At 41.5% G+C, this 12383-nt stretch overlaps 1 protein-coding gene across 3 annotated transcripts in view; it reads left to right on the plus strand.

Moving 5' to 3' along the window:
• The window catches only part of RAD51B (RAD51 paralog B), a 717077-nt gene that overhangs the window by 637601 nt on the left and 67093 nt on the right, over nt 1-12383 (plus strand). The gene's annotated exons all lie outside the window — the stretch shown is intronic.

A 12383-nucleotide genomic window follows, 5' to 3' on the forward strand; every position in this document is an offset into this window, starting at 1 on the left:
TTTCGGGCCCTGACTTGCTCATTACATCAATGATACCTTTCCCCTGATGATTCAGATGTCCTGGGCTCTGAATCTTTTACTTCTCTTTTTGATGAAACTCATCCAAAAATATTCCTGGAGAACCTAACGACCTTTGGTTTGTACCCTAGGTAATTAATGGTGTTAAGTAAATCCTGTCTGCAGCTGTCAGGGATATCATTATGGATTGTCAAACACAACTACCTAAACTCTATTTAGGGGAAGCAAGATTTTTTGTGGATCAGTGTTGATTCATTCATTTTCGTCCTTAAAAATCTGTAGTTCATCTTTGTTTTAGATTTTAGATGGCATTCTCATCTTAACATACTGATTTTGTGATTCGGTTTAGTATGTACAGAATCATGGATTCAAGAATCCGAGTTTAAATTCTAGTTAGAATTTATTAGTAAATTGAGAATTTAGAGCCACATTTTTCGGTTAATTAATCAGTCATTCCCATTTTGTCTCTGTCAACAGAAAGTTGATGGTAGGACAAATGCTATGATTTTGTGTCTTCTTTGTGCCTGAAAGGCTTTGGTAGCTCTTGGCTCTTGGCTCATAAGGTCAACTGCAGGCCACTGGTCACAAGAAGAACCAGGAGGGATGTGTGGATGGATCAGTGATAGTCTGTCAACTCATATCCTATTAGATGGGTCAGCAGTGTTATCTTAATCTGCAAAGGACAACTTGTTACTATCATTACTAATCAATCAGGAGCAGAATTAAAAGCTTTGACTCATGTTTTCAAACAATAATTAGAAATTGAAGTAAAATTTGACCAGTGTTAAAATGGCCAACCCAGGCAAAAGAACTTAAATGTAATCTATAGAAATGTGTGTAACTTTGGGGCCAGTTGTTACCTTTGTGACTTAATAAGTAGGATAAAGCTTGATACAGAAAATATGTCTATGTCTGATGAACTTATCTTGCCTTAGCAGAGGGTGTGCTTAGTGATTCATTGAGCCTTTCCTGTGGTCTTACTTTGTGGCAAAGTATAGAAGATCATATGAAGATAAACCTTTTCTGAGATAGGGGCGCCAAGCAATATTTTAAGGCTAACCTTTAAGGAGATTGCACCAAATAGCACTTTGTAGCACTACTTAGTAGAACATGCCCGGATCATTTTAGGGTAGGTAGACATTAGAACACCAACCACTTGGAGTAGACACCAGGTATAGCCAATTTATTTATTTCGGTACATAAACAGAGACCACTACACCAAGGGATGAAGGTTATGGAAGGAAAATTATGTTTTATCCTGTTTCTATGACATTGAGCCCTACACCAGGGCTCTTGAATGTGAGGCTTAAGTCTGAGATCACAGGGCTGGAAAGAGGTCAGGTCAAGCTTAGCAGAACTGCAAGCCGATTAACCCAGGAGCTGCATTGTGTAGTTAGGGTAAGGAAAGGAGTCCTCCCTGGCTGATTATTTTCTTTACACCCTGGAAACTTCATAAAATTATATAATCAAGAAAGAAATCTCCTTATCAGGGCACAAGCCAAGTTAATTCTCTTGTTTATTCTGCTTCAGTGTTTGCAAAAACCCTCTTAAGAAGCCGGGAAACATTTTCTTTTGGGCTAATTTAGCTTTTTTCCATTTGACTTTTATTTACTTTTCTCCTACTCTGCTTCAATCCTGCCCCACCCTTTTGCAACATATTTATCCTTACCAAAGATGCGTCCTTGGGGTAGAATTAGAATGGTCTCAATTACTGTATTTTTATGCAGATAATGGCACCTTATTTTGTTTGCCAATCCCACCCTCCCCAATAGAGGTATTTTCATAAGCACCCCTATGCAATTTTTTTTTTTTTACTGTGTTGCTGTAAAAAAATTAGCATAGCGTGCTTATGAAATTACTTCACAGGGGGAGGATGCAGTTGGCAAACAATGTAGAAGGCTCACATTATTTGTGTAAAAATACCTAAGGTAGTTTTTTTAATCATCAAAAATATGTTTTGGCCTGTGTGCTTGGCACGGGAATGCAAAGAAGTAGAAGCCAGTTCCTTCCCTTGAGGTTCTTCTGGTCTAATATGGAAGATGATATATATACTCATGAACAATCAAAGCACAATGTAGGAACTAAACAACAAACTAATACTGAGGTGCTGCCACAAAGCAGATATTCCCTTATTATCTAACGAGTGGTTAAAACAGTAACTGCTCTGAGTCCAGAGGCAGGTAAAATCATCAGAGGCACATTAAGTTTTTAAAGGTGGGACTTGAGTATCACCCTAAGTCAGTGGCTCTCTAACCTGATTGCACTTTGACTGGGAGCCTTTACAATACACCAATGCCAGGACCCAGCTGCAAACCAAAAAAACCGATGGAGTTGGCCATGGAGTTGATTCCGACTCATAGCAACCCTATAGGGCAGGGTAGAACTGTCCCATAGAGTTTCCAAGGAGCAGCTGGTGGATTCGAAATGTTCACCTTTTGATTGGCAGCCAATCTCTTAACCACTGCACCACCAAGGCTCCAGACCCTGCCGCAGACCTATCAAAATTTCTGCCAGTGAGGCCGGGCATCAGCACTTTTTATTTTATTTGCAAAGCTCCCCAAGTGATTGTAACGTGCAGCCAAGGTTGAGAACCTCTGCCTTAAATAGTAGATAAAATTAGGTTAGTCAGAAAGGAAAGGGAGGATGTTGGGAGTGAGAGGTAAGCAGCACAAGAAGAAAAACAGGAGGGCATGTCACATGTTCAGAAGAAAAGTTGTTTTTTGCTTTTTAACAAGAGCAGAGGGTTTGTGCACTCATTCATTTGAAAATATTTATTTAATCTTATTCTCTGCTTTTGGTGTTGTTATTGTGTGCCATCAAGATGATTCTGACTCATAATGACCCTATGGGACAGAGTAGAACTTCCCCATAAGGCTTCCTAGGCTGTAATCTTTATGGGAGCAGCTATTCAGGTCTTTCTCCTGCAGAGCCACTGGTGGGTTTGAACCACCAACCTTTCGATTAGCAGCCATGCACTTAACCATCGTACCACCAGTGCTCGTTTTATTCTCTGTTAGTTACTGTATAAGGTGCTAGAGATTCAAAAGATGAATAGGGGATAGTTGATATCTTGTAGATACTTACAGTCTACTTGGGGAAATAGATAAACTTGTAAACAGTATGTGCTATAAGAGTGTCATAAGTCAAGTAAGCACGAAGGGAACCACAAGGTGGTCATCACTGCTTCTGCCTCTAAGAGAAGGTCACAGAGGATCTCATGTTTGAACTTGGCCTTGAAGGGGCAATAGCAGTCGTCTAGGCAGAGAAGAACATAGAGAAGCCGTTCTAGGCCTACAGAAAATATGTGCAAAGGTACCCAGGAATCAGATTGAATAATGTGTTGCAGTGTAATGTGTGTTGGAGACAGTGGCAGAGAGGAGACTAGAGAAATGGGCTGGGCCAGGTTGTGAAGAGCCTTCGGTGTGGAGGTAAGAAGGTGTGGGGGCTGTCATTCCAGGGGCAGTGAAGGAGATCATGTGCTCTGGAATATGACCAGCCTGGGCTTGAATCTCAGATAAGTGATTTGTGCCATTATTAAAACCCTTTCTGCCTCAACTTCCTCATCAGTAAAATGAAACTAATGATAGCTACTTCACGTGGTTTTTATAAGGGTAAATGAGATAATATATATAAAGTGTCAAGTACAATACCTGGTACAGTCTCAGTAAGTGCTCAATTATGCCAAAATCATGACTGTAGTGCCCTGAAGGTCATAATACCTATCTCATGGGAATGTTTTGAGGATTAATGAGATAAAGCCTACACAGCATCCAGTACAATGCCTGGCTCATAGCAGGTGCTCAATGAAAGGAAACATTACTAATACTAATAAGAGCTCAAGGAGATTATTAAGCCAAGAAGGGGTATGATGAGATGGTAATGCTGGCAGAGCCGTAGATGATAATGCTGGGTAGTCAAGGGCAACCCGGCTAGCCTGGGAAGGGCAGGAGCACCTGCTCAAAACAGCTGACCTTTACCCAGGAGTAGATGGAGGGCTCATCCACAAAGGAAGATTCTGTGCAGATTAGTGGGGCAGAGGCATGCAGAATGTTTTGACAGAGGCCTTCATTTGGGAAGATCTCACAGTAACCATGTACATTGCAATGATGGACTGGAATAGAGAGTGAGGGTGGTTATACATGAAAGAATGATGGAAAAAACTTGATGAAACATTCATACAATTTCTCATCAAATCCTCACAAAGTCTGTTTTTTCCACATAGGGAATTATATAAATTTTTAAGTGCCCAAGAAGGAGTAATGAAGTAAATTAATCCTGACTAAGCCTCACACCCCCTTTCTGAAATAAACATTATGACTCTTATTTCAGCAAATTGGGGAGAAGTGATTTTTTTCATATAAGAGATTTATTTATAATGAACCTTATAATAATATTTTCATCTTCTACTTAGAAAGCACCCTGAAGTTACAGAGCACTTGAGGGAGGAGTCAAAAGTACCCAGCAAACTGTTGACAAGACTAGTAATAAATACTCAAACTCCTGGTACTCACTTGAATTCTTAGGCTTTTCTCAGAGCGCCAGACCGTTTTGCATCTTAGAAGTGTTTTGTGTTTCCTTTTCTGGTGATATAATTCTTCTGTCCATTTCCATTCTGTATTTTAAAACACTCAAGTACCACCACAAGGAGCTCTGGTTGCACAGTGGTTAAGCGCTTGACTGCTAACCAAAAGCTCGACAATTTGAACCTACCAATGGCTCCATGGGAGAAGAGACCTGGCAATCTGCTCCCTTAAAGATTACACACTAGAAAACTCTATGGGACAGTTCTATTCTGTCCTATAGAGTCACTGTAAATCAGAATCAACTTGATGGCACACAGCAACAACAAGCACCACCATTGTGAATACATCCCTAACTCTCCATTTTTACCCTGAATATAATCACTTCCCCTTCCCTCTGGCTCACACTTGGACCTAGCACTTGTGTCTGTTCTTATACTCATGAACCCTCTATTATGAGCCCCTTGAGGACTATAAATGAATCTTGTCTATGTACCCTTAGAGGTTAGGACAATGCTTGGCATTTATACATCCAATACATTTATTTTGAAAGAGAGAGAAAAACACTTTGTATCCATATTTGAAACTCAGTCTTGAGAAGGATATACCGCCTACTTGGAATCACTCTTCCCCATAGGAATTTAATTTTACAGTGTAATAGTTCTTTTAGAAGATTAGTAATTGTCAGTTATAAAAGTGAGCATCAACCTTTGACAATTACAAGCACATACTTATATAGAAATACTGTAAGAATACTGAATATAGGGACACTTTTTTTTTTTTTTTTTTTTGTAGATCCAGCCTCTGGGAGCTATGGGAGAGTGGAAGCAAGACTTCCCTTGAAATCCTAATTGAAATTCTTTTGTGTAAGCAAACCAGAGTCTAAACACAGACCTAGAAGAGTGAGGGAGGGGTTTTGCTTTCAGAGAACAGGCAGCAGTGGGGACTTTGGCTGAGGGGTAGGGTCTTTGTTGCCATCTTCCGTAACACTGAAGTTGTCTTAACTGTGGTTGGAAAGGCTTAGTAGAGGACTGAATAATGAAAAAAAGATGATAAATCCTTTCTCCTCACTAAGCTAAAGGGTAGATTTGGGGTAGAATGTCAGGCATATATCCATATTCACTCAAAGAAAGCTATCGGATATAATGTTTTACCCAATGTAAGTCATAGTTTTATGTCTCCATACTCCGAGATTCCTTCAAGGAGGGATTTGGGCTTAGCTGCCATGACTCAAAGATGAATGTCTTTCCCTTTGTACAATGGTTCCAGGTAATTATATTTGTTCTCTTGTTTTCTACCCCAACTTGTTTGCTGTTTTTAGGCAGGGAGGCTTTTTTATGGCTGGATCCAGCCAGAGTTTGGCTGTACTGCAGGAGTGGGAGAAATTTCTTTTTAAGCATAAATATCTGCAGAAATAGCAAAGGGAACATAGAATCCCAGCCAAGTACATTGCCTTGGGTATAAATGTTCCCTCCCTTTTCAGAGCTGCTCAAGTGTGAAATCTAAGCCCCTGCCCACAGTCTTCCATCAGAAGTGCTCTAACAGGTATTGTGCAGATTGGGAAAATGGACAAAAGGGAACCCAGAATTGTGACTTTAATTGAATGATTTTTTCAGGTCACTAGGCAAATGTATTAAAATCTGAGGAAGTGTTACCTAAAAGTACACAGTCACAGCAAATGAATACAGTAGGCTAGGATTCCCAGAGCATGAAGACAGGCTCCATCTGAGAAGGAAGAGCACAGACTCCAAGTGGACCCTTCTGCTCCTATCTCAGCATGTGAGACAAGAGTTATCGATAGACCTTCCCGTTCACCTACAAACAAACAAAAAAATTCCATGGGGGGTCCTTTTGAAAAAAGTAGACATACCCAAGAAATCACTATTTCTGAATGGGCTCCAGTAGAGAGAACTTTCCCTTGAAGAGATTCCATTGAAAATTGCTATTTAAAAATACATTTGTACAGTCGCCACCACGCTTCTGATGGGAGTCTTAGATGCTTTTGCTGTGTACCTTTGCTAAAGGGGAGAGTCCGATCAGATCTGTCAGTTCAGGTCTTACCCACATGGGGCCAATAAAAGCTCCAAGTAAAAATAAAAACCAAACAAGGGTGGGAGAACCACCATAGGGTTTTAAACTTCATTGTTTATCAAGTAGAGTTGTAAAATTAATTGTCACCATCGTTTCTAAAAGGGAAAGACACTTTAACACCAGAAAGTAGGGAGGGCATATCTGTAAATAAAGAAAAATACTTTACATTTAATTTGGTTATTTTTATGAAAACCTTAGTATATTTCTCTCTTTGAAGGTCATAATCTCTGGCCACCAGGGGCTGAATGACTTGTCCACTCACAGAGCATTTAAGTGGTTTCTCCTTTAATGAGGCACTCATTTCACCAGCATTTTTATCACCCCCCTCATTCTCCTCCAGCCCTGACTAGTTCTATTTTTACACACTGTTCGTCTGGTACAAAATCCCCTTATGCAATGACCCTCCCAGCTGTAACTTGCTAAGTAAACCAGGCCAAATACCTAGATGAGAGATTGCTAGAGAAATCTCAGCTGTTGCAGGAACTAAGTAGAAGGGACATAGACGTTCCAAACCAAACTGAAGACCCTAGTGTCAGCTAGGGAAGGAAAGTGTTTTCAGTTGGGAAATAACACGGGAGACAGCTACGAGATCTCTTGGACAAGGCAGTGAGCCAAGAGTCGAGGACACTGAAATCTAGTTGACCCATTTGAAAATGAAGGTTGAACAAGAGGTTGTATTTTTGCCTTCGTTAGTTAGCTATGAATGAGAAGAAAATGGGGAAACATTGTTGGGTAGGGAAAGCAAAGGGGAGAGAACGGTTTAATATCTGCATAGACTATGAACAGATTTACAGATGTATCAGCACTTTCACTAGAACAAAAAGCATTTACATATGACAGCCTCATCTCCGATATGTGCTTTACCAGTACCAGTTGTCATCAAGTTGATTCCAACTCATGGTGACCCCGTGTGTTTCAGAGTAGAACTGTGCTTCATAGGGTTTTCCATGTCTGACTTTTTGGAACTAAACCACCAGGCCGTTCTTTTGAGATGCCTGTCGGTGAACTCAAACTAGCAGCTGAGCATATTAGCCATTTGCACCACTGAGGGACTCTCTAGAGATTGTCTTATCCAGCGGTTCTCAAGTACAGCGAGCTGAAGAATTGAAGACCTTTCTCAACAATACAGTGAGTCCTGGTGGTGCAGTGGTTAAAGCATTTGACTGCTAATTGAAAGGTCTACAGTTTGAAATCACCAGTGCCTTCCTGAGAGAAAGATGTGGCAGTCTGCTTCGGTAAACATTTACAGCCTGGGAAACTCCATGAGGTCACTATGAGTCGGAAATTACTCCATGGCAGTGGGTTTTTTGGGTTAATGATACAGACCTCAGGCCCCACCCCCAAAGACCAATTCCGTCAGGGCGGGGCCAGGCCCAGGATCTGCAAGTTTCTGGCAGGCATTCCCAGTGATTCTTCAGTGTGTGGTCCTCACACCCACATTCTGTTCTCTCTCTTTCAAGTTACAGGTGGGGGTAAGCAAGTGAGGTTAACTCAGTTATTCAGGGTCACACAACTAGTAAGTAGCAGATATGGAACTGGAATTCAATTCTTTCGATATCTAATCTGTTGCTATTTTCATGTTACTGTGCTGACTTTCTGGTAGGAAAACTGGGCAAAACAAAAAAGTCCCCAAACCCAGTCAAGCAACTGAGTTTGCAGATGATGTGATATTTATACCCCCTTTGACCTTCCATGGTTAATAAAAAGTTCTACAGAATTCTGCAAAACCATTATCTTGGGCCCAGACTTGTGAATATGTGACTTTCTTCAGGTTGAACTTCAAGTAGTGAACATGGACTTCCCAGTTGAATGACTTTCCTTATAGACACCATTCTGCAATCAGGGCTAACTACACTGCCCCTCCTGCTCATGAGCATCCTGTCTCCTGCCTTCATAGGCTAAAGGTGTGGGATGGTTTGGGGAGAGCTGGAGTTGTCTGAGTATTTGTTTGTTTTTTGTTTGCGTGGGAGAAGCTTGTGTTTATCATACTTTTGTGTCTCTAAGTCTTTAATTTTGAAACCTAAAGTTGGACAGAGGGAGGAAGGGAGGTGACAGGCAGCCTGTAAGAAAACCCATTTCCTGTCATCTCAGAGCCCCAGAGATGGTGAGGTAGGAGCACCCTTGCTTGGTTCCAGTATATCAGGCACTATTAATTTTAAACCAGTTATTGCCATTGAGTCAGTTCTAACTCATGGTGACCCTATGTGTATCAAAGGAGAGCTGTGCTCCATAGGATTTTCAGTGGCTGATTTTTCAGAAGTAGATTACTTGACCTTTCTTCTGAAGTACCTCTGAGTGGACTCAAATCACCAACCTTTCAGCTGGCAGCCAAGCACGTTAACCATTTGCACTACCCAGGGACTTCATACTGATTTAAAGCCTTTTTTATTTTCCTGGGATGGAAAGGAGTTAACCTCTATTGAGTACTCATAAGATTGCAGATGTCATGTTCAGCCTTTTCGCATGCATTATTTCTATTAATCCCTACAACAATCCTTCAGGGTAGATATTGTTACCTCCATTTGTAGAAATAGAGAAAATGGCTAAGGGAATAAATAACTTGTGTTGTTGCTGGGTACTGTTGAGCTGATTTTCGACACATAGAGACCCAACGGAGCACTGGTGGTGCAATGGTTAAGAGCTCAGCTGCTAACCAAAAGATCGGCAGTTTGAATCCACCAGCCGCTCCTTGGAAACCCTTTGGGGCAGTTCTACCCTGTCCTGTAAGTTCGCTATGAGTTGAAATTGACCCAATGGCAACAGGTTTGGTTTGGGTTTGGGTTTGGTTTGGTTTGGTTTGGTTTGGCTTGGCTTGGTTTGGTTTGGTTTGGCTTGGCTTGGCTTGGCTTGGCTTGGTTTGGCTTGGCTTAGTGACCCAATAGGACAGAGTAGAACTGCCCAATGGAGTTTCCTAGCCTGTAATCTTTATGGGAGCAGATTACCAGCTCTTTTCTCCCAAGAGCCACTAAGTGGGTTCAAACTGCCAACCTTTTGGTTAGCAGCTGAGTGCTTAACATTGTATCACCAGGGCTCCAAATGACTTGTCAAACCCATTGCCATTCAGTCAATTTTAGGCTATAATCTTTATAGAAGCAGACTGCCATGTCTGGCTCTTGCAGAGCAGCTGATGGGTTTGAACCACCGACCCTTGAGTTAGCAGCTGAGCACTTAACCACCATGCCACCAGGGCTCCTTCCAAATAACTTGTAATTGGTGGTAGTATCAAGATCTGAAACCAAGTCCATGCAACTCTAGAGCCTAAGTTTTTTTTTGCTAGACCATGTTCTCAGAGATGTAAGTAATTTTTATTTAGGAATAAAATGAGGTACTGGAAAGTGAAGCCCTAACTCAGTGATGATTCTTTTGGCTTGTGGTGGATGACCCTTATTTTGTGTCTCTCTGACTTTCTCCCCAAGGACCACTAGATCTAGAATGTCCCTTAGGTTACCTCCAAGGCTTACAGAATTACATATTAGAAGAGCACCTCCCTCTGGTGCGGGACGTTAAAGAGGAGAGAATGAGCTGCTCCTTGCTTTTTGCCTGTGCTCTTGGCATTAGTTGGTTTAGAAATACTCCTGGCATGCAACTGTGATTCAGAAACGCTCCTTGCCTTTTCTGTGCATGTGATTTGAAAAGCATAGCTTGTCACACATGTGGCTGAAGCAGGTCTAGCTTGGAGAATTTATTTGGTGGTTGTTACTGTGGGGCAATGTCCCCTTGTTGAGGTGGTGCAGGTGACGTGATTTATTTATACCCCCTGTGACCTTTGCTCCTCTACCCGCCTGAGCTGTGACTGTGAGGGTCACAGCATGGTACAATGCTGGTTTGCATTTCATGCCCTTTCCTGAGCTCACTGATTGGGGCAGTGAGTAGGGTGAGGTAGGATGGGGAGCGGGGGTTCAGGCCCTTCCAGAATCTTAATCACTTGTGAAATTAAGGGTATGGGGATGGGAGATAAGCAAAGGATTTACATGATGGAGGTGTGAGCGAAAATGAATTAAATATGTCTGTAGCATTCGGTTTGAATTTATGTAAGTCTGCTTATGTTACCATAACATTTTTTGATATGTTACACATTATTCAGTGCATGATTAGTTGTCAAATACAATCTAACTCAGTGAGTTTTCCTGATTTCTGCTGGTCTAAATAATTTGGACCCTCAACGAGATGGATTGACACGGTAGCTGCAACAATAGGCTCAAACATAACAACGATTATGAGGATGGCGCAGGACCAGACAGCATTTTATTCTGTTGTACTTAGGGTCTCTATGGGTCTGAACTGACTTGACGGCACCTAACAACAACAAATAATTTTGAATTTTCAGTTACCATAAAAATTGACATACTCATTCCTTCCTTTCCTCAACTTTCCTCTTACTCTATTGCCTGTCTCTCTACACCCAAACTTGCCTGGATTTTTAAATCAGTTAATGGCTCCTGGCAACCACCTTAGATTCAAATGCTTGAAGCAGAGATTTTTCCACCAAGGGTCTCTTTCTGGAAGTTTCCCTTCTTGGCTTGGCAGAGCTTAAGAATTCTGGCATCTAGGACAAAGAGCATATGTGCTTGAGTCTTGGACCCTTGTTTTATTGTTATCAAAAAAAAAAAAAAAATTTTTTTTTTTTTTTTTTACTATGATTTCAAGAACACCTCTGGAGAGCCAGTCTACCTACAGTAGTTGTACCCCAATGCATCCATGCTGAACCCTTGACAGAACTGGCAATGAGAGATCGAGCTGGGCCTGGCATCCTTGACTCTAAGTAACAGAATTCTCTGAATGTCAAACTCCAGGAAGAGGCACGTCTTTACAAGACTTGAAAAGTTAGAACTCAGGTTGGAATTGAGGCTCCTGGTGTATCTGGGAGGGATTGAAAACAAATTACACAAAGCCCCATGGCCCTGCTTTCTGATTGCTTTGCTCTGTCTACCCATCCATTTATGGAGAATTTCCTTTGTATGGTTTCTATGCTAAGTGCTATGTGTCATTTTCCAGTTCAAGCCTCACAACAACCCTGTGAGGGAGGTACTACTAAGTGTATTTTATAGATGAGTTCATTAAGGTTTATAGAGCTTTTAAAAATTGCTCTAAATCACGTGGATTCTGAGTGGCAAAGCCAGAGTTTTCTCCCTCCTTTGCTCTCCCCGCACAACACACACATACACGTACATACAGTCTCTCCCTACATTTCTAGGTTCTTGACTACTATTCTGTACTGTTCCTATGCTAATGTAAGATTATTCCTCCATGCAGCTTGGAATTAATCACAGGAGATTGATCCATTCAACCACCGTGGTATAGTTTCTTGCAATGTTTGTACTAGGTAGAATACGCTCCTCAAAGAGTGGAACAATCTATTGTCTTGAAGGGGTTTTTGCCTACTACTACTGGGTTTGGGTTTTTTATTTGTTTAATAATCATTAGTTATTTTCTATAGCTTCCGTGATTCTGTATGGCAATAAAACTCTCTTGAGAAAGAATGAGGTCCATGGGACATGGTCCTCTAAACCTCTCCATTCAGCCAGGGGAAGAGTTGGCCCTTCCTCTCTCAGATTCCATGTTCTGGCCTTTCTAGTCAGTGTCCTGCCCATGTTCTGGGTTCAGCTTCAACATCCCGCCATTTATTGTCAGAGAGGAAGAAGGGAGTCTTTGTGGTGTCTTGCCCACACTGAGGATAGGCCTGTGCCTACCTGTCCATGGTCTCCTCCAGTGAGAACCTGCAGGGTACAATGGTAAGCATAGTAGATAGATCCC

Source organism: Loxodonta africana, chromosome 10 (assembly GCF_030014295.1).
Source record: "Loxodonta africana isolate mLoxAfr1 chromosome 10, mLoxAfr1.hap2, whole genome shotgun sequence".
In the NCBI taxonomy this organism is placed as follows: domain Eukaryota; kingdom Metazoa; phylum Chordata; class Mammalia; order Proboscidea; family Elephantidae; genus Loxodonta; species Loxodonta africana.